Source organism: Acomys minous, assembly GCF_964271855.1.
Source record: "Acomys minous genome assembly, chromosome: 4".
In the NCBI taxonomy this organism is placed as follows: domain Eukaryota; kingdom Metazoa; phylum Chordata; class Mammalia; order Rodentia; family Muridae; genus Acomys; species Acomys minous.
The window spans coordinates 29,102,575-29,124,981 of NC_140486.1; the positions used below are offsets into that span (position 1 = coordinate 29,102,575).

At 39.8% G+C, this 22,407-nt stretch overlaps 1 pseudogene across 1 annotated transcript; it reads left to right on the plus strand.

The window, feature by feature from the left end:
• Positions 1-4,800: 4,800 nt before the first annotated feature.
• Positions 4,801-22,151, plus strand: LOC311596055 (myosin light polypeptide 6-like; annotated as a pseudogene). The gene is made up of 2 exons (XR_014783615.1): positions 4,801-4,933; positions 21,668-22,151. The product of XR_014783615.1 is annotated as a myosin light polypeptide 6-like (transcript).
• Positions 22,152-22,407: the final 256 nt, after the last annotated feature.

A 22,407-nucleotide genomic window follows, 5' to 3' on the forward strand; every position in this document is an offset into this window, starting at 1 on the left:
CGTGCTAAAAGTGAACAGAGAGCCAGAGAGATGGTTCAGAGGGTGAAGGCACCTGCAGGCAACCCTGACAATCTTAGTTTGACCCCCTCAACCCCACATGATAGAAAGAACAGTCTTAAACCAGTTTCCTCTGCTGCGAACACACACACACACCTCTGTCTCTGTCTGACGCACACAGTAAAGAAATGAAGAAGTGAATAAATAGGCAGAATGCTTAGTTTTCAAAACATTACAGCAGAACATTTGGGTTACCCAATCTGAGGAGAAAGCAGGGGGTGAACAGCACTGCCAAGTTTGTAAGATGGAGCAAAAGAAAGTGTGGCAACCCAGTGGGGCACTGCAAAGGGAACAGAAGATTCTTCCATGGAAAGGCAGGAACCATGAGCTCTGCTGTAGGTGGGGTTGTTTGCAGGGTTGTGGCTCACACAGCTGATGGAGGCATAAGGCCCACTCGGTTGCTTGGTCATTCACATTCTTCTCCCTTGTGTAGGCGTTTTGTACTCTCTTCCCTCTATTGCTGTGGTGTCCCTGTGGTAGACTTCCTGTCAAATACAGTTACCACGTAGAAAAGGAGACCAGGGTGAAGTGGAATCTGCTGAAATCGGAGACTCAGAACAACCATCCAGTGGGTCTGAAGTGAAAGGAATCTACTTTCCATCGTCACTTCTAGGAGTGAGACGCCATCAGCAGTGTCTGTAAACAGCGCTGGCTGGTCTGGCTAGACTGCCGAGAATTGTATGGCTGGCTGGTATTGTTTTTGTTGTGTTGCTGTGTTGTGTTGGGTTGGGTTTTAAAATAGGCTTCCAACGAAGTCACATGCAAGATTCATAATCAGAAGATGAGGATGAAGCAAAGGAATTGGTTCTCCAGGATCTTCCATATGAACACTTATGTGCCCAGAACACATGCTCAGAAAAACAAAACAAAACAAAAAACATTGCCTTTAATTATAAGCCAGACACACATAACAATGAGTTGTAGATATTGCCAAGTTCTTTCTACAGATGCAGCAAATACTCACTTTTCCACGAGAGGGCAGTGTTTCACAAATTTTCACCCGTTTTTGGAGAGGCCATTTCAAAAGTTCAGTATCTGACAAGCAATCCACATTGCTTTTGGTATGTGTTGGGGATGGAGACCAGGGAGGAACTGGGAAAGTTCTTATTGCTGTAATGATTGTTTACCTTGGAATTATGGAGACAATATACACGAGGTCTTTATTTAGAGAGCACATTTTGGGAACGTTTTGGGTGCATTTGCTCATGTAACATGGCACTTGGACAGGTTGGTTACATAGGTAGCTTATGTGCAGCCTCAGACCGTCAATGATAAGAATATAATGGAATGTTAAAGATACATATTTTATTTTATGGCCCTCAAAGCTCAGCACTCAATATGACTGTACGATTCTGTATATTTTTTTTCCATATTCTGAGGGGGGGGGGCAAAAGGAAGGAGGGAGCAATGGAGGGAGGGAGGGAGCTGATTACTATTCTGTAATATTAGAAAAACAAAAACAAAAATGATGTATCAAGAAAGTTTTTGAAGAAAATGTATTGGTTTGCAATGGTGATCCCTAGACAGGGAATACATTTGAGGAAAATTGAAGAAATTTTTTATTATTAACTCTGTTTTTGTACGGTTGGATTTTGTAATGAGGGATGATTATACAGGTTATGTGTTTAGTAAACTGAGATACACTGTGACTCATCTTCCATTTCAAAAAGTTGCAATTGAATTGAACATTAGAGTCCTTTGCACTTCACAGCATTTGTTGCAAAGGATCTGGAGGAAGCATTTGGTTTAGCCACTGATACTAGATTTCAAGGCAGGTAACAGAGTCTCAGCCTTTTCACTCTGATTGTACAGTTAGAGATGATTACATATCTATATATAATTTTACTGTCCACTTTTTTCTACACACACAGAAATGTTTTTAACTTAGAATTAAGTGAATTCCAAAGTAGAAATTTATTTAGACTTAAAGAAAAGCATTCATGAGGTATAGATGAAAACAGTAGCTCAACTTGCTTTGTCTTTACTCCCAGTGAAGACTATGGTGTGTACGGCACTCAGCCTTCATTCCACATGACTGTTAAAATGCAATGTCATGTGGGAAGATGGCTAATTTCCTCAAGCCACGAAATTCCACAATGTGAAGTCAAAGCACATGTCCAGTCTACCCAACTGTTATGTCCTCATCTTCCAACGCTTCCTATTTTCTTATAAATGCTCTTAGCCATCTTAGATTTCTGCAGACTTTAGGGGGATAGTCATGAATTATCGTCTATTCCCAGAGAGTGTACATGAACCTCCAAGATACAGTCTGTGTGTTGAACTCTGGGAGAGGGGTAGGACTGACTGGCACTATCCATTCTAAGAAGATTCCTTTCTAACTCAATTATTTAACGTCTGAAAGAACTCTTAAAAGCATGACTCCAAAGTGTATATTTTCTGTGGCCAAGAGCCTGAGCTATTTGGAACACCTACAAATGGTGGCCTGAATTGCCTCTGAAGAATGAATCAAGAGAATGTGATTATTTCTAATATTTTCATAGTTACCCAATATTAAATTCTCTCCTGATCCTTATGTCTTGGATCCGTGAGTAGCATGCACATTGTTTGCTGGGACAGAACAGGGTGAGTGGAAATGGCCAGAAGGGAAACCTGTGGCTTGGGAAGTTCTGTGAGATTGATGATTTAATAGCAGCGTGAGATAACAAGTCTAGACTATACAAACTGAAATGCTATTATATGCTTAAGGATAATGGGGCGATCTGGAAAGCACATTTACCTAATTCATTGTAGTTCATGCAAATGTCAGAAAACATCTGCAGGGTCATAAGGCATAAGCATGGATTCCATCACCACTGGACACATAAGTCTTCACGTTACTGAGTACAGCCCTTTGGCTTATTTGTTGAAGGCCACAGATGATGTTCTTCTTGTCTTCTCTACTGGATCATCTGGGCTAAATTGAGCTAAGTGAGGAAAGATGAGCTGAGTTTGAGATTAAAACTGTGCTAGAGTTGGACCAGGTTACAAAGCAAAAAAAAAAAAAAAAAAAAAAAAAGCTCAAAGTCTGGGCCAGGCTTCAGGAAAGAACATAAAGAACGCACCAACATATCACATCTTGGAAAATATGCAGACACCTAAGTACTGAGCAAGGGGGGAAACTGAGGTCGTTCTAGGTTGACAGGTGACTGGGCTTCCTCCAAAGTTCCCACTCTCACAGAACTTTTAAAAACTATACCTGCTCTTCAGTTCTCTTAGATTTGTCAACTCTCACTCAACAAAAATGGCCTTCACTCTTGCCATGCTGCAAACAGTTTTGTTGGTGTGAATTCCCTCACATTACTCCTCTATAAACGTAACCTTAGGCGAGCTGACTGATTTCCTTTTTAAAAGGAAATGCCTCCTCCATTTGACTCGTCACTTAAAATGTGATTTTTACCCCCTTAAGCCCGTGAAGTTCTCAACTAGTATAGATTAACTCTACAAAATAATAGTTTAATCTTTTTTCAGCCCATAAAATAACCACTTTACAATTTCTCTCCAGCAACTAGAACCTTACTCTCTCTGACCATGGAATCACACTGGAAAATTAAAAAAAAAAAAAAAACAAAAAAAAAAAACAAAGTAAAACTTCCTTTGGTGATTGATATCTTCAGGATGCCATTAGTGGATCCTTATCTTATTCCCTTAGATCCTCTGCTTTTGTTTTGTTTTGTTTTGTTTTGGGATAGTTCTTTCTTTCCTTGCAATACAATAATTCCACACTTTCCTGTGCACCGGAAGGAAAGGTCCTAGAGAGGTTTCTGTATTCTACTCAAAACCTTTTTATTCACCATGTCCGGAATGGGGCTCAAGGACTTTTCTAAATGCTGACTCTGAAGCTCATCTATTGTGACTCAGTACTCCAATGGCGTGTTCTACACTGCTTACCTGTTTTACTGTTATTCTATATCTTTTATTAAGGCAACTCACTCGTGCTTGTACTTCATCTGTTATTTGCTATTGGAGATCTGCTAACTCCACCTCCATCCTCAGGCTGTCTCCTACTCACTCTGCTGCGAGTGATGGAGCCACCAATGTCAGTACACCCAGTATGATACACCCATGCTCCCCTGCCAGATGGGCCTCCTATTTGCCTATTCACGTTTGGGTACCATGAGAATCAGTCCACCTGATCAGGCAAAAAACCCGCAGTCAGATTTGACTTGCCTTGATTCTCATCATCTGGAAACCATGTACAGTGGCAACAGGTAGACTCTTACAAACTATATTGCTCCAGAATATTCTCCATTCTTGTTTTTTCTCTTGTCTGCTATATTACAGACACATCTAAACTGGATACCCTACTTTAGTTCTCATCCACCAAGATCTAAAATTTATCTTTCTAAAAATTCATGGCTGATCATGCCACTTTTAGCCTTTTTTTTTTTTAAAGCTTCTGATGCTGCTGTATTGCCTGAAATAGCAACATAGGATGTCTTCACATCGCACTAGGGTAAACTTGCCCCTTCTTGTCTACTTATTACTCCCCTGTTTGTTTCTGGGTACAAGGTTAAATGATGGCTTGCTGTATCCGGAAGGTACCATGTACAGCTCATTCGGGTCTTTTCTCCTGCTGGCATGCCTGCTTCTGTTCCGCCATCATCACTTACCCAACACTCACCCAGTACCCAGCGTATAACTCCCAACAGCATTCCTTTGCCTTCACTTCGTCTCTTATGACGTCAGCTCGCTACCTCCTAGAGTTCTTTCTGCCTGCAGTTCTGAGCCTTTGTATATAAGATAGGCCTCCTTGCCAGGTTGGACACTCCTGGAAGACTTGAAGTGTTTGTTAGACATATCTAAAACCTTAGTGATTCACAGTTCCTGGCCCCTGGAATGCCTGAAGTTGACAGTTTAAATGAAGTCCTCCAACCAGGTAAACGTTCATAAAAACAGAAGGGCAGATGGCAGGAGACGGGGATCTACATCGTCCATGGCTACAATTGTGGATCTGCATTTCTCTCTTCTCAGCATGGCCAAGCTGAGAGGTCTGCTCACAAGCTGCTGATGTGTCCTGATGAGGATTCTAGGGACAGTTGTCAATTAGTACAGGTCACATTTACTAAAACCCTAAAATCTCATTTTTTTTCCTATTGAGATCGAACACCCGCTTTTTGGTGGAGCCAGGGGTTCTATCTATGCATGTGCACAAATATCCAGTGAAGCCCTCCATTTACATTTGCCGCATGACTTAACCTGTCAGTGTCTCAGTCTCCTTTCTAAAATGGATTCAATGGTCTCTACCTCAGAGATAAACTGTTCCTTAATGAGAGACCCAGCATTAGTCTCTCTCATTCCTACTTGTAAACAATTTAAAAAGGAATTGCATACTATGTGGTCATTAAAAATTCGTGTGTGTGTGTGTGTGTGTGTGTGTGTGTGTGTGTGCGTGCGCGCGCGCGCACGCGCGTGTGATGGTTATAGATGCAAAGCTGTTTTGAATACTTTGACCTAGAATCGCTGAAAAAGGCTGTGTAGAAGAACCTTCCTCATGTAAAGCAACTTCTTATCATATAGAAAATTGTCTCCTTTGATGGCACACATAGAAGATGGCAATGTGCCCTAATCATGTCCTTAATAATGGGCACAAGAGTAAACATGCGATCATTCTAAAATTTGTGTTGGGCCCACATTTTATCCTTGTTAATAAAATCTATATCTTTGCATATCTACAAAATATTGCATAGCAACTGGAAAAGAAAAAAAAAGATTAATTTGACACCAAAATCTAAGGTTGTTCAAACTTTTTGATCCACCCCCACACAGTTCTTAACTTAAAATTCTTTTCTCTTACACTTTATTTTTATTCTACATCTAGAAATTATCCATTCTTCCTTTCAGCATTCCAGGATCTTAACAAAGATAATTCCAAAATCCTATCCTCACTTTACCCCCCTGAAATTTGAGATTCTAAAGGGAATGTGAGCCACCAAGAGGTTAAATGGTTTCTCAGGACCACACACCAAGTCAGGGTCAGAGCTGGGGTTAGAAATGGCAAGTTTTTCCATTTCTTCCCTAAGTGTCCTTTTCTATTTATTTAGGTGTAGTGACTGTGCCAGTCAGCCACGAGTGGGGTTTCACAGTGTGACAATACAATCTTTAAAGGATGACCTTTTAGGAAAGCATTCTGTGCCTTTTGTTAAAAATAACACAGATATTCTCACCAAAAATCTTGCCTTCCATTTGCTTAGCTTTGGACATCTGTGTATTGGAACATCACAGATAACAGCCTTAGGACATGTGGGCTTCTTGATTGGTCCCTCAGCAAAAGCGTTTTCCCACAAACATCTTGATTGACAGTTTGGTAGGAAAGCTACAGCCTGTCTTCCACATCAAACCCTGGAAGACAAGAAGGTTGTGTTTCGTTACAGTCACGGGAAATCTCCTTTCTAAATATAAACAACTAAACAACAGTTTCCATCTGATCCAGAAACAAACTGCCAACTGAGAAGGTCGCCTGTGACCTGGGAAATTTCGCTTTGAACGTCGACTGTGTGAATAGGTTTGTACAGAGCACAGGGGGTGGGCTCACATCATAGACCTGCTGACAGAGCAGAACACTGTGTTCCTGCGCTTTATGTCTTTGTCCATCTGCTTGGCCCATGGAGTGTGAGCATATTAACTGATGTACACCAAGAAAATGTTTTAAAAGACTGTATATAATACACGGCTATGATTAAAATTTCCTTTTAAGTTTTTTTTTTTTGGTGCTTTCATCTTTTATTTATGACTTTTTAGGAACCCATTTTCTTTCTCTTATTATCTACTATGTAGGTATTTCTACTTTACCTTTGAGGCTTTATGTTATTTTATTACTTGACTTTTAAAAACTTTTCTGTCCAAATTAGGAGGGGGGTTGTTAACATGACTATCTGACATTGTAGTTCAAATAACAAGCATGAGAGGCACCATGCTAAATATGTTCAAAACTGTTAGTCTATTTTCTACTCATAAAAGCCTCATTTCTCCTTGTGCCATCAATGCGCAAAGCTGCCGCATGTATGTTAATTTGTACTCCGTTTTAAGTAGCACAGCTCTTCTTGAATTAGTACTTGAATTAGGGGTTGACCTCCTATTTCTTTTGTTTCCCTTAATTGATAATTTACCAGGCATTTGATAAGAACAGGAAGTATTTAGACAGGACATTTTCCTTCTCACAGCAGTGTCTGTGCATTCCTGATCCTGTATTTATCAGTCCTCATTTCCTGCTGCTCTCTTTGAAGAGTCAAAGGAAGATAAACTACTCAAGATGCCCCAAAGTTTTAAAATATCTTTAAGTTTATGTATCTTTTTCTTTTTCTTTTTTTGTTTTTTCCAGACAGGGTTTCTCTGTGTTTGCCTTGGTTATATCTTTGAATGCTTCTATGTTTGTTCACAGCATTGGATTATAGCACAATATTTGTGGTTTAAGGAGTATTAAAGCTTAACATTTATAGATATAACGATATCATATATCATATGTACTATATATACAAATATGTACTATATATATATGTATATACATATAGGCTTAGCCTTGAAGTTAGGAGACCTGATAATAACTCCAAAAGGCAGGAAGGAAGTTGGAAGGCATGTCAGAGCTAGTTAAGTGGCAGAGCAACTCATACTTTTTAAGTCATTATTACGATGATGATTTTTGCAGTGATATGTTTGCCTTATCAGATGTAAAATATCAGCATGAGCCTGATTTCCTAATTTGTACAGTGAAGATGCTGCATAATCCTTGGCGTCTTCCGAGGCTGACATGAAAACAGCATGCACGGCTGCTTCTGACACAACGGAAGCAGTTGCCGTGTGCTGACACTGCTTTAGTAGTTCTGCCAGCTCAGAGTGAAAAGCATTAATGTGCAGGTCATAGTTTTATTTGGAAGGACTAAGTTCTAAAATATTAGCTTTAGTGGAAGGCTGACATCACCACAGTTATAAATAAAAGTATGGTTTAATTGACTCATTAGTAGGCAGTTGATCCAGAGACCTTTGAGACGCTGCTGGGGATCCCCCTTGGTCTGAGTAATGTCTGAACTCATGGTGGTTGTTCCCAGAGAGGTGGTGAAGGCAGATAGCACTAATTTAAAATCAAAGGTTCTGCTTGCTAGCAGTCTGAACTTGGCCAGATCCCTACACACTCTTAGGCCAACATGCTGTCAAACGGCAGTGTAGTCAAGGTCTCTGGGAATCCATGAGACAGTCATGCTGTACCCACAGGAGTTCAACAAGGGTCCCAGGAGAGCAAGAGGCCACTGAAATGTCAGCTGTCACTGGTGGGCAGAGGGCACTCGCCTCCAATGACTTTTATGGAGAAGCTGTTTCTTTCTTTCTTTCTTTCTTTCTTTCTTTCTTTCTTTCTTTCTTTCTTAAAGTCATAAAGCCCACATATACTACAAACCCTTAGAACTTGTATGGCATTGTTCTAGAGTAATATTGTGCATGATTATTGATGCTCTGTCTGTTAATCCTACCTAAAGATGCAGCATTTAAGTGAAAATAGCATTCATTTAAGATACTGGTAGAGTAAGTAATTCTATTTCAAGGAATGGAAAAGCTTCCAAGCCTCGGCTTACATTTATCAGGGCCAATGAGGGAGACTTGGCTATCCTAGAAACAAGCTATGTCTAACAAGAGCAAAGCAAAGCAATTTTAGTTAGATTGTGGTAGGTGTGTGCGCCATCAAACCCACATGAAGGTCACGTTTACTTTAGTGTGAGGTGTTCTGACTAATACAAATGTATTTGTAGAACTCTATGTTCGTAGGAAAAAAAACCTAATCTTTCTTTCTGACTTAATGACATCGTTTGCTTAAGAAGATGCTTGGAATCTCTTGAGCTTTCTTTTTTTACCCTGCCCCCATCCTATCAATCTTTCCCACAGGTTCAGAACATTGACTGAGGCAAGGAGGGGAGAATGGTAAGAGTTGATGGTGTAGATTCCCCTACTGTAAAAATTAAAGGAAGAATTAGAGAAAACAGTAACTGTACCAGTACCAAACGACCAGTTCATACCGATCTATAAAAGGCTGGCTCCTCTTTGCATCTATTACATGATTTTAGTTCCCCTTTACACTGAACCAAAAGGAAGGCAAACGCCTATGGGCATGGATATAGTATTTTACTAAGCTGACCATCAAAGTCTAAGTTTGCAATCAGCTGTGGTCAGAAAAAGCAGGAACAATACTGCCATTTTTTTAAAAGCCACTTCTGAGTGGTAGGATGCTAACACAGCACCCAGATGGCCCTGGGTTCAAGCCTCAGCATCAGAGGACCACCAGATCATCCTAAGATAATCAGGGACAGTGTTGTTCAAACTACTGGATATGTTGTTGTGTTTTGGTTTCCAGATTTAGAGACTAGCTTTTCCTTCTGGAAAGAAAGGGTAGAGCAGATTTGTTTTAATGATAATTTATTGACAGCCATAAGCTGATGTCACCATGTTGTTAACTAAGAAAATATGAAAATGAGCCACTGTGGCAGCTGTTTCCAAGATGTTGCCAAATATTAAAAGATGGTGTCATGGTCTTCCAAAAATATGCCTTTTAAAGAAAATCCTACCATTTCTACAGAGCCTTCCCAGCAATGAATAGAATATTGAAGGATGTTGCCTTTAAGCATTAGGATTGATTTAACACTTGCAGAGATGTCAGTGGTGGATTTCACAGATCTTCTGGGATTGCATTCCCATGCTGTCACAGGACTTCATGATTTCCATATCTCACCCAGCCTCATCAACAGTTCTAGACATTCTAAAGTCATAGATGATACCTGTCTACATACAGTCCTTTTTTTTTTTCTTGCTATGATATTCTAAACCTGACAAGAACAGAGGAATCACTCCTTAGCACCTGAAGAAGCCCCTCACTTCTAAAACTGATTTTCTCGCCTCTGGAAGACACAAAATCTGAAATTTCATATTAGAATGTTTGCTACCAGTGAAATTGGTGAGTCTAACTCTACTGTGTGAAGATCTAGTGTTTGACTTTAATTGACCTGTTAAGTGTAGTCCTCTATGAGCAGAATTCCCAAAATAACATGGTGGAAGCATTTTTACATAGAAATCAATATAAATCAAGCAACATTTTAGGTATTTCTGTGATGGTTTATATTGCTAAGTTGACATGGTCCCAAATCACCTTGGGATTGGTGTGGGGGGCGGCGTTTCTAGATTAGATTGTTGTGGGAGGATCCACTCTACATGTGGGTGACACCCTTCTATGAATTGGGGTCCTGGACTCAATAAAGATTCAAAATCTAGCTAAAGAGGAGAGTTTTTTGTGCTCTGGACCCTGGCTATGGGTGCAAAGAGACCAGTCCTTATGCGTCTGCCTCCATGATGTCTTCATCATGAGAAATTTCTCAAAGCAGAAGCCAAAATAAATCATTCCATCTTTGAATTGCTTTGATCAGGTATTTTGTTGTAGCAACCCAGAAAGTAACTAATATAATCTGTATTTAGCACCACAGTTTTCAAATGTATGTCAAAGATATTCTTCCAACACAATAAAATATCAAATAATTGCCATATTCATATAACATTGAGGTGTCCAAAGAGTGATGTTCAAGTTTTCCAGTAGGTGACTTTCTTTCTAATTTCTACACAGGAGCTATGTAGTTTTGAGAATTCCTGTCATCCAATCCTTTTAATTTTGTATAATTCCATCCATAGGATCCTAGGCCACTCCAAGTCCCAATCCACTCCTGAACAATTGCCCTCATAGTTGACTCAAGGGATTGCTGGGGTGTCTTAGAACTCTCAGTGACCTCAGCTCTGTTGTTACTATACCTTCTGGGCCTTGGAAACTCTCTTGGTAATATGCTTGACAAATAAGCATGGGAAGGACCCTGAGTTCGATCCTCAGCACTCACATAGTAAAAATTTCAGGAGCTCCTGGGAGTGCCTGTAATCCTAGTGCTGGGAAAGTAGAGATGAGATGCTGCCTGGGGCTAGTCAGTATGGCCAAACTAGAGAGAGAGAGAGAGAGAGAGAGAGAGGAATGGGGAGATAGAGAGATAGATGGAGACATAGAAGCATCTTTTGACAAGCTCACCAAAAATGGTCCCCACTTAACTTTTATCCCACAGCTTTCCACAGCTCTCTAAAAAATTATTCTCCCTTTTTAATCAGCCCCCGTTCCTATCCCCAAAAGGACATCCTTACAAACAGATGAAATTTTTTTTATTATTCTCTCAGCAGCAGCAGCAGCAGCAGCAGCAGCAATGTGCTTTACTAGTATTTCTGTTGGACAGACATGCAGATAGACATTTATGGAGAATCCTCTTGAAGTTTAAAATAGTCAGGGACTGAAATGTAACCTTGGATCCTGTGAGGCCCCCAGTGGTCTGTGCTCTCAAATGACAACATGGGATTCCTTTTATGGAAATTGCTTTGGGGAAACTTCCTGGCCATGTGTTAAGGAGCAGCCCTGCAAAAGTGATCACTACATTCATAACGAGGATGAGACTGAATATATTTTTCTCTAAATGAACATATTTCCTTGAGGAAGTTTTTGTTTAGTCATCTGTACCAACAAAAAGGAACTTCTCCAAAGCAGTTGCTTTGTCTTCCACAACACTGAGACTCACACAGTTAATTCTGTCCTTGACTTGTTTGCAAGGACATTCAGAGACAAGGGGCGGCCACATCACAGTGACTAGATAGACTATGTTCTGTGTGTTAAGGCTATGAAGGGCCCATCTGTTCCCTCACTCATTTTACGCTGTCTCCTTTCCATTCCCTGCCCATTTTCTCTCTCAATTCTTATTTATTTGCTTTCTTCTGCTGTATGAGTCATTGTAATCATATTGTTTGGAGCAGGAAAGGTGGAAATATGTTTTAAAACGATATCCCCAAAGGCACTATGTTATTTTTGGATCTTATATTTAGACTACATAGGTGGAGCCCTGAGTGACACAGAGCCCTTGGGACATAAGCAGGTGTTCGGTAAAGATAAATTGGAAAATGACCCCTTTTAGTGATTTGTTTTTTTGGCTCAAATATTTAAGATGCACCATATGCTTGGACAAAATTATCTTCCTAAGAAAAACATTAAAGTTACTTTCTGGACATTGAAGCAAGTGAAAGCAAAACTCAGACTGCTTTGAAGGACGGGCCTGCGGTGCAGGGGCATAAACACAAGCCCAGATGGCAGATGTTTCCACACAGCAATGGGGAAGAAATACTCATCTTTCTTTATTTACACTTTACAGCAAATATTTTGCAAAGAGAAAGCAAAGAATGTTGATGTTCCACCAGTGAAGTTTCAAACATCACAAGGCGCCCAGCTCTGAAACGTCAGAACGCGCTGCAGCATCCTTCTGAGTACCACAGAGTGGCAAACATCTGGCAGTGTGTTCTCTAGTGTTCAGAATTATAGTTTCCAGCACTACTGAGAAAGGAGGAAGGCCATGAAATGCTCAGCACTTCTAGAATTTTCTCTAAACTGTGAAATTCTACATTAAGTTGTCATCATGCTGTTTTTTAAAAAGAGAGAGAGAGTTGTGTATACTTACACACAGACAGGCACACATATACCCTCATGTACACACACAGACACATACATGCACACACACACACACACACATACACACACACACACACCACCTCCATCCCACCACCACTCCTACCCTTCACACACACACACACATATACACACCCTACATACTTACACAATCACCCACATTTTCCCCAACCTACACACACACTCATACACACTCACAAATATATTATTTCTCTCCCACACACATATACACATACACACTTAACCACACATAAAAAATAAAAGACATACTCATATATGCAAACATCCACACATACTCTTTATAGCCACACACATTCTACACACGCACACACACAATCATATATGTACAAACACACACAGATATAGACACAGACACATACATGTGTACACACATAAACACACACACACACACACACACACACACACACACACACACACACACACACGAGCTCCAGATTTTTTGCCAAGCACTTCTTGTCTCATTCTGCTTTTAGGCCACAGAACAATCTTCCACTCTAGACATTTGTTTGGTAGTGGGAACTTGTCTTAGTAGAGAGGTCAGTATTCAGAAAGTGGAAAGCAATCCTCTGGATGCTGTTGCCAACCTAAGCTTCTGACTTCTGATTTTCTCTACAAATCAAAGAAAGAGACAGTAAACATCAAAGAGGAAACTAACGTCAAAATTGTAGCTGCCAGACAGAATTGTGTCTTTTGGAGCTTTGGAAAGAAGGATTCTTCAAAGGATTTGTCATAATTAAAATGAATTGATATATAAAAAAGGGGGACTCTCAGCTGGGTGTGACCACCAGCACAAGTGCTATCTAACCTGCCAGAAGACTGATGCTTGGATAGTGAACAGCAATAGGCTAGGGGAGAGAAAGGGAGGGAGGCTGTTCATGAGTCACTGCTCAGTCTTGTCCTCCAGCATGTGGTCAGCCTGTGAGGGAATGCCTGATGGCATCCTACACACAGTTCACAACAGGGCTGTGGATATCATTTCATCCCTCAGACTGGAAGATCATGCTACATTACATTTCATGGAAGCAGCTTTTGTCTTTGAAATTTCACCTTCTTCTTCCAGATCCAAAACTTGAGGAATTTAGCAAATGTCCAAAGAAAATGTGAGGTACTGGGCTGTGACAAACCAACTTGTCAAACTGGGGCCTTAGGATATGAGATCAAAGAAACTGAGCAGGCAGAAGATCAATGTTCACCCTCGGCATGTAGGAAGATTAGGAAAAATTTTACATCACACCAAAATCCTGCCACTGCTTCCACATGAGAAAGGGTAAGGGCATTGACCTCTTGAAAGCATTACAGAAATGAAGCCAACCCAGTAGAAGTCTTAGCTGAAGGACTGGGGGTACAGGAAATACCTGGAGGAGAAAAGATGTTGGGGTGTGGTGTGAGCTTATGATAACACTTAGCCTCCTTTGGGGAGAGTCAATGAGCATGACCACAGAGCACACTGAAATTAAGCTTTTTCTATTTTTTCCAATACGTGATTAAGGACGGTTTTGCTTTTAGAAAAAAAATAATGTGCTCCTCTATGCATTCCTTCATGAGGGAGTCAGTGATGATGGCACTAACACTCCCACGTATCTATCACCTGCCGCCTTAGTCAGTTACTGCTCTTCTGTAAATTATGTCTTTGCAGGTAGACAGTTCATCAGGCATGTGAGCTAAGGGGAAGGCCACTGTCTCATGTGCACTCTAACCTAGTAGCTCTTTCACTTCGGTGGAAGAGTGTGAGTACCCCCTATATCGCAGGAAGCATGAGCGAAGACTACAGGGGTCTAATCCGAGCCTTACTCTTTATCTTGTACTTGGTCTGATGCTCCCAGGACAGCACCTAGGTCATGATGTCTTGGAACACCAGTGTGCTATAAGAGAGGACTGTGCCATACAGCTGTTTCCTACGGAACCTCGGATTTCTTCTAAGAAATTTGAAAAACCAATGGGGGTGATGATTACATTCATTATGCCACTGAAAGTAAGAGTAAGTGCTACTAGGGTCTACACTGTTGCTGTCATATGGTTGGAACTGTGTAACAATGTAGCAATGCATTATTTATTATAGTATTATAATAACAAACTAGACAGCATTTATCAATGGTAACAATGATTACGGTTCAACGTTTTTTTTTAAACCTACATTCTTGATTTCTTTTCATAAAAATTACTAATTCTTTAGCAAGTTAACTTGATATTGGGTGACCTCCGCTTTCTAAATAGATTTGGAAGGTTGGGACTCAGGCGATATTGGCCCCCTATCTTGTTGGCCTCATGCAAGGCAACCCAACTTCCTTTATTGCACTTCTTCTGTACTGAGGTGGCTACCCTATTGCTTGTTCAGCCTGAAAGACCATTGTTTAGAAATAGGCAGGGCAGAGGAGGAAACCCACAGCCAGGAGCAGTGTTGACATACTTGGGCCCTGGCCAAAGAAGACTTTCCCCCCTCCTCATCTGCAACATCTCTGAGATCAGAATGTGACCTGGGAAAGGCAGACCCTTTGGAATCCAGGAACACATTTGGCAGTTGAAGCTACGAGGAATTTTTCTGCTTTTTATAGAATTGTTTTAATGCTTTAATAGAAAAAGAAGCACTCTGTTTATATTGGGAGAGTTTCAAACACTTTTGTTTCATGGGCTTTTTATTGTGTTTGGAAAGCAATCGCCCTCTCCCTGGGGTCACTTTTACGGGTGACAGAACTTCAGCTGATTCTATGCAGAGATCGCTAATACTGTCCTTATTTGAAAAGGTGAAGTGTCTCACCCAAGTTCAATTTTGTTTCTGTGATTAGAGTTTTAGAATCCTAAGACTGCCTTGTTTTACATTTGGGCAACGAGAATCCAAAGCAGTTAAGACGCTTCCCTCAGACAGAATCAGAGTGCCAGAAGCAGCTTTCAGGAGTGCTGATCTCAATGCCATCCCATCTCACCTCCTGCCAACCATCTGGCTTATCTTGCGTCCCCCTCCAGCAAAAACTGTGTGACACCAACTGGGGTCACACACATGGCCTGGCCCTGTCTTCCAGTGCATGTCTGCTCCAAACCTGACTCGATTGTTCTTCAAAAGAGTTACAACTCAAAATGAAGTGAATACAGACATACTTAACTAGACTGTTAACTAATAGACACCACCACACTTATAATTATTCTTTGTACTTTTTTTTTAAAAGTTTGGGCAAAACTCAAAATCTTCATGCAGAAGCCCAGCTTCCAGTTTCTTCCCTCCAGGGACGTTTCTGCTTTCCCACACTCCCTGGAGCCCTACTTTTAGTCAAGCCTTTGCTGGTTCTCCGATGAGGTAACTCTCTGCCACCCATCCCCCTTCTGACACCCTCTGTCCCCATGTCCCCTTCTCTATGAGTCCCTGACACATTCACTTCTCTCCAAAGATGCAAATTGTCAACATGCCAAAATTCTTCCAGACAAGGACCCTATTTTGTTTAATTTTGTGTCATCAGGACATGAGAAAATGAGAAATATTAACTGCCTTTAAGACTGAGAAATCATGTAGTTTAGCAATGAAAGGCGTAAACTCTAGGCTAACACTCCTGAATTAAACTCAGCTCCTTTAGTGTCCTGTTTTTGTTGAAAGTCATTGGGCCTTTTGTTTTTTAAGTTCTTTATGAGCCAAACAGGAATCGTCCTAATGTCCACTTATTTGGCTGTGTTGAAGTTAACATTTAACTAAAATAGTGCTTCCCATATAGTGAATGCTAGCAGTACTAAGACAACATCATAATTACCACCACTGTCATCATCACCTCTGGCGTACAAAGGAACAAGTCTTTCCAATGCAATTTATTGAGCCGTAAATAGCTGCTACAAAAGAGGCACTTCCAAGCAGCACCTGGAAACTAAAGCAAGTTAAATTCCCAAGAAATCTAGTCAACAAATATTTTAAATATGAAAAATGCACTAGAGTACACTCAGGAAGACAGAACGCAGGATAAATAAAGAGCTGTGTTTTCAATTCAAGCTCCCAATGTAATGGAAAATGCAGACACATGCGTTAAAAAGAATAACACTTTAGAGACCAAATGGAGACCACCCAGATGAAAAAAAAAAGCAAAGGCTATTTATTTAGAGCATGCTATAGTAAAGGAGTCAGCACCATCACTTGTACTTAGCAAACACACAGAGGCAGGCAGTGAGCAGGAAAGCTTTACGGTGAGAAGACGGAAGGCTCAAGTGTGCCTGAATACAGGCTGTCGGCGTGGAAAGCCACAGCCTAGTCATACGGAAGCGGTGCACTCCGCATGGTTGTTGGTGTGTGTGTGTCTACATTTAAGCTTCTCTGGATGAGCATAAGGTGGAAGTAGAAGGAAGATGACAGTTAGTAAGCTAGCCTGGGTGTGTTTGGGGTTGCGACAGGGCTGTTGTATGACTTTCAGCACCATAATCAGAGACAGATGCCTGAATTCTTACAAGTCTGTCTTAGAGATCGCGTACTGACTATGGACAGGTAGGTAATGTGTTGGTTTTCCTACAGGTGGCTGCTCATAGCTCTGTTTTCACCTTCTAACATTTGTACAGTGCCCAGTTTCTTCCTCCGTAACAAGAATAATTGTGACTCTCAAAATCAAGACAAATCCACCGTGGGTGCATTATCTCCTGACCTTTATGAGTGTAGTTTCTAAGAAGAACTCAAAATTCCAGAAACCTATATTTCCGCCAGTTTCTATTGCATCCCCTGAGCTCTACTCTGCATCAAGCAAACAGCCAAGAGAAGGAATAATGATAAAAAAGAGACTTCTTTGCTTTGTTCCAAATTTTAGCTTGGTTGTAATAATACAAACCCAGGCAAGTTATTGAACCCTCCGTGTCTCCATTTCTCACTTGTGAAAGAAAAAGAAGCCCTAACAGCTTGTAGTGGAGATTGGTCTGTAAAGACTGAAATGATACTACTTTAAGATAGTAAGTGTCCAGTAACTGTGAATGTTTATAATTGTTATACCTTTATACCACAAAACACCTCCACACAGGAAAGGATCCTTCTTGGATTCCTTCTTATCTTCTGCAGCCCTCCCCTTGGTACTCAGAAGATTTGGCCATATGCAAAAGACTTTATATATGTGCCTGAAGAACAGATAGCTTGAAATTGGTGGTTCCTTGACACATCTGCACTTATAGAGCTCTCCAGGTGCTTGTGGTACCAACAGACTTGGTCCAATCCTCAGGTTCTGTCCCAGGACCCTCTCTTCCCCCACTCCCTTTAGGCTCAGCTCTGTGTACGTATGCACTCCTTCTCCAGATGGGTTATTGTTATTCACCAAAATAAAGACAATTCTTACACAAAGAGGAAACATGCCATAAAAACTAGGATAGCTTTTAAACATCTATAGTAAGATCAAATTTTCTGATTAATTTGATGTTATTATTAAATTATTAAATAATGTTCTTATTAAAACATTAATAAGAGAATTTGTTAATTACACAATTAATTAATATGAAACTAGAAGTGGGATCTCATCATTTAAACTTCTGGTGCTACATGTTCTCACACACACACACACACACACACACACACACACACACACACACACAGCACTTCAGAGGCCAAAGCAAGGACAATGCTAGTTCCAGGCAGTCTTGACTACACAGGTAGATCTTGACTCAAAATAACATCATGATCATCATCATCATCATCCTCAACAACAACAACAACAATAACAAAACTTCTTATCCACCAAGGGAAATTGGGATAGACATTGCTTACAAAATATTAACTAATGAAGCATGTATAATCTGAACCCAGAATTTGGATAAGTTCTTTCTCTAAAGAACAGAAAGTACAACAAAGGATAAGAAGAGGAAGAAATTAATAGAGGGAAATATAGAATACTAGCTAGAAGGTGACAATGATAGAAACATTATACAGACCTAAGAGTTTTGTTTTCCTTTACTATTTACTTATGCATATAATATATGTGGATTGGAGGATATGTATGGTGTGTGGGATCCAGAGGACAATTTTCTTGAGTTGGTTTTTCTTCCACATGCAGGTAAAACTCAGGTGCTCAAGCTTGTGTGTGTGGTCATTGTTTTCATCTACTGAGCCATCTCCTCAGCCCCCAAGAGAAGTTCTTAGAGCAAACAAATAAAATAAAACATGAAATGCAAAGTAGCTCTCAGAAGTTAGAAAAAAAAAAAGAAGAAAGTGGTAAATTTAGGCTGGAGAGATGGCTCAGCAGTAACAAGCCTTGATTGCTCTTCTAGAGGTCCTGAGTTCAATTCCCAGTACTCACATGGTAGCTTAGAACCATCTATATTAAGATCTGATGCTCTCTTCTGACAAGTCAAACAAAGCACTCATATACATAAAATACATAAACAAAGAAACCTTAAAAAGAAGAAAGTATAAATATAAAAATTGAAAATATCTGCAAATGTGGTAATTATCAGCTAATTACACAAACATGAGAAACGAACTCATACAGAGTGTGCACTGCTAAAAAGAACTTATACAAAAATAGAAAACTGTGTCTTAAATTGTCAACAAGGGAATAGAAAACATTAAAATAAAAGTCTCACAACAAGCAAGTGGTAAAAATTCAAATTTTAAAGGTACATTTGAGATATTTTCAAAGGTACAAAAAGGAGACAAAAAACTCAGTGCCATTTAAACCACAAAAGAGAAAAAGTCCTTTTTATTAAATCAATATAGCAGAGCCCAATAGGAAATTGGTCAAAGAAATAAAAGAAACAGGGCACCCTGTTATCAATATCCATACAAAAATGCTCCTGTGTGTCCATAAATGAAATCTATTGGTACACACACACATACACACACACACACACACACACACACACACACACACACACACACACACACACACACTCCAAAATATCCAGAAAAAAAAGAGGGCAGTAAGTGTCTTACCATCTCGGGTCAAAAAGCTATAAAGGCAAAGCTGCAGAGACAGGATGGTTATAAACAGTAAGATGACTAAATGAACAGCAGGATAGAAGAGACAATTATGTATAAAGCTGATGTGAGTAACTGCAAACTTAATGCACTATTAATGTACAAACTACTGGACACAAGAGAAACATGTCACCATGTCTAATAGGAACACAAACTGCATGCTATGCAAACAGTGCAGCTGGACTTGTAGTCAATGTATATTTCAGATAGGTCAAAGTTTTAATCATGAGGATATAACTTCAGAAGTTCTAGAAGATGAAGTAAGGTCACCAAAACCCTGGAAATCGAGTCTCACTTGGTCTAGTCTCATTTGCTGAATCTAAACTTATGCTTGAATCCTATTTGAGAAGAGAGAGAGAGGTAGTGGGGTGGAGGAGGAGAGAGTGAGCTGGGGAGTGGGGGTGTGATGAATGAGAGGAACACATAAGGTGCATATATGGGGCTACTGTAAAGAAGCTCATTATCTTGTGCAATGCACAAAATAACCCTACGACCATTAGCACCGCGCACCCCGTTTCCTTCCTCTTACACAGAACAGCTTAGGCAGCAGTTCGTGGGCTTTCTGCTGTAATGAACTTCTCTACTGAGGTCATTTCATAGGAACGGGGCCACATCTAAAGACATGATCACAACGCGGTCCTTTGAGTCTAACTTCTTTTACTTAGCATCATGCTTATGGCATCCATTCACCATGTAAAATACAATACTTTATAGCCAACAATGCTTCATTTACTATTTATGTCAGCTTATGGGCATGTCATCTGTTTCTACTTTTTGATGCTGTGAACAGAGTTTTAGGGGGCATAGGCACAAAAATGGAGCCACGAGCATGTGTGATATCTAAGAAATTGCTAAACATTTTCCAAATGGCTATTACTGTTTTCCATCCCCACCCGTATGCATGGGTGTTCTATTTGTCTGCACATTAGCCAGTGCATGCCAATCTTTTATATTAAAGACCGTATGCACTGTATTTGTTGAAATGGATTGTGATAGCCTGACAAAGAAGCAGATTCCTGTAATTCCAGAAATCCCGAGGTAGATGATGGCCAGCTCATGACTACATACTAAGAGTCATCCTTGAGAAATCAAGCTAAATAATCCCATTATCAATTTTTCAGTTGGGTTGTCTTTTAATCACTGAGTTCAAGTAGTTCTTTACATAGTCTTTATACAAACCCTTGCTGAGTAAGTGATTTGAAAATATTCCCCCTTACTTGGTGAATTGTCTTAGAGTTTTAAAAATAGTTTCTTTTATGAATACAACTTTTAATTTTGGTGTGTCTAAATTATTATCATTATCATTATTGTTACTGTAATTGTTATTTTACTATTTGTAATTTTGTGTTTAAGTTGGTGTTTCTACCTCAAGCTTATAAAGATTTCTTTATGAAGAGTTTTTTATTTTTGAGTAATTATTAGGAAAAAACCCCAATTTCCTTCTTTATGTGAGAAGCCAGTTGCTCTAGCATCATTGGTAAGAAGACTATTCTTTATCAACTGTGTTACCATGAACTCCATTTCAAAAGCCAACTGTTTGGTTCTAAGTCCACATTCTTTAATAATGAATATTTGCCATAAAATTTAAAGCTAGAGTTTTCATTTTCCAAATTTATTTTTTTCTTTAAGGGTTTAAAAAAAATCTTATTACTTTAGATATGCATATTTCTACACAACAATTCTCTAGTAAGCTATTAGATCTCTAAAAAGAGTTCAAATAGGATTCTGAGAGATGTTGTGGTTAACACATAGATCAGTTTTGAGATAGTCTCTATTAAACTATAGTAAATCTTCTGATCAAGTAATAGTGGGTACTCTTACTCACTTAAGTCTTCTTTTATTTCTTTCAATTGTATTTTGAGGTGTTTATAAATCTTACACTTCTTCGGTTAAGTTTATTTCTTTTTCTTATTATTATTTTGACATAGTTTTACTATAATTATTTCCTTAATTTCATTCTTAGAATTTTATTGCTAGTGCATAGAAATTCAATATGTCTTCATATATGAATTTTGTATTGTATAACTTTTGACCACCATTTTAACATGTAGTTTATAGGGTATTTAAGAAATTTCTGCATCATCAAACACATGTAAACCAAGTTTCACTTTCTCCTTCCCGATCTTGTCATTTATTTCTTTTTCTTTTCTTATATCTATGGCTAGAATCACCATCACAATGTAAAATGGAAGTAGTGTGGACATTACTGCTGGAAAGGTCTCGCAGAGCTGAGTAGCCAAGATGTGTGACTTCACCAAGGACCAGACTGCAGAATTCAAGGAGGCTTTCCAGCTGTTTTACCAAACAGGTGATGAAAAATCCTGTACAGCCAATGTGGGGACATAATGAGGGTCCTGGACCAGAACCCTACTAATGCTGAGGTGTTCAAGATCCTGGGGAACCCCAAGATGATATGAATATGAAAGTGCTGGACTTTGAGCACTTCCTGCCCATGCTGTTGACTGTGGCCAAGAACAAGGGCCAGGGAACTTAAAAGGGTTATGTTGAAGGGCTGAAACCCATCATGTCCTTGTCATGCTAGGTAAGAAGATGACAGAAGAGGAAGTAGAGATGCTGGTGGCAGGGTATGAGGACAACAATTTTTGTATTAATTATGAAGAGCTTGTCCGGATGGTGCTTAATGGCTGAAGATATTTCCACATGCCGAGGCAGTGGCTTGTTCAGTGTGAGATTTATGTGTGGCCCCAGAGGCTTCCCTATCGTATCACCTTGTCCATCTGGTCCCTTTTGGATGATATTTGCCTTTACCAAATAAAAATTATTCTTTGATCTAAAAGAAGAAGAAGAGGAGGGAAAGGAAGGAGAGGAAGGAGGAGGAAGGAGAGGAAGAAGAAAAGGAGGAGGAGAAAGAAGGAGGAGGAGGAAGAGAAGGAAGAAGAAGAAG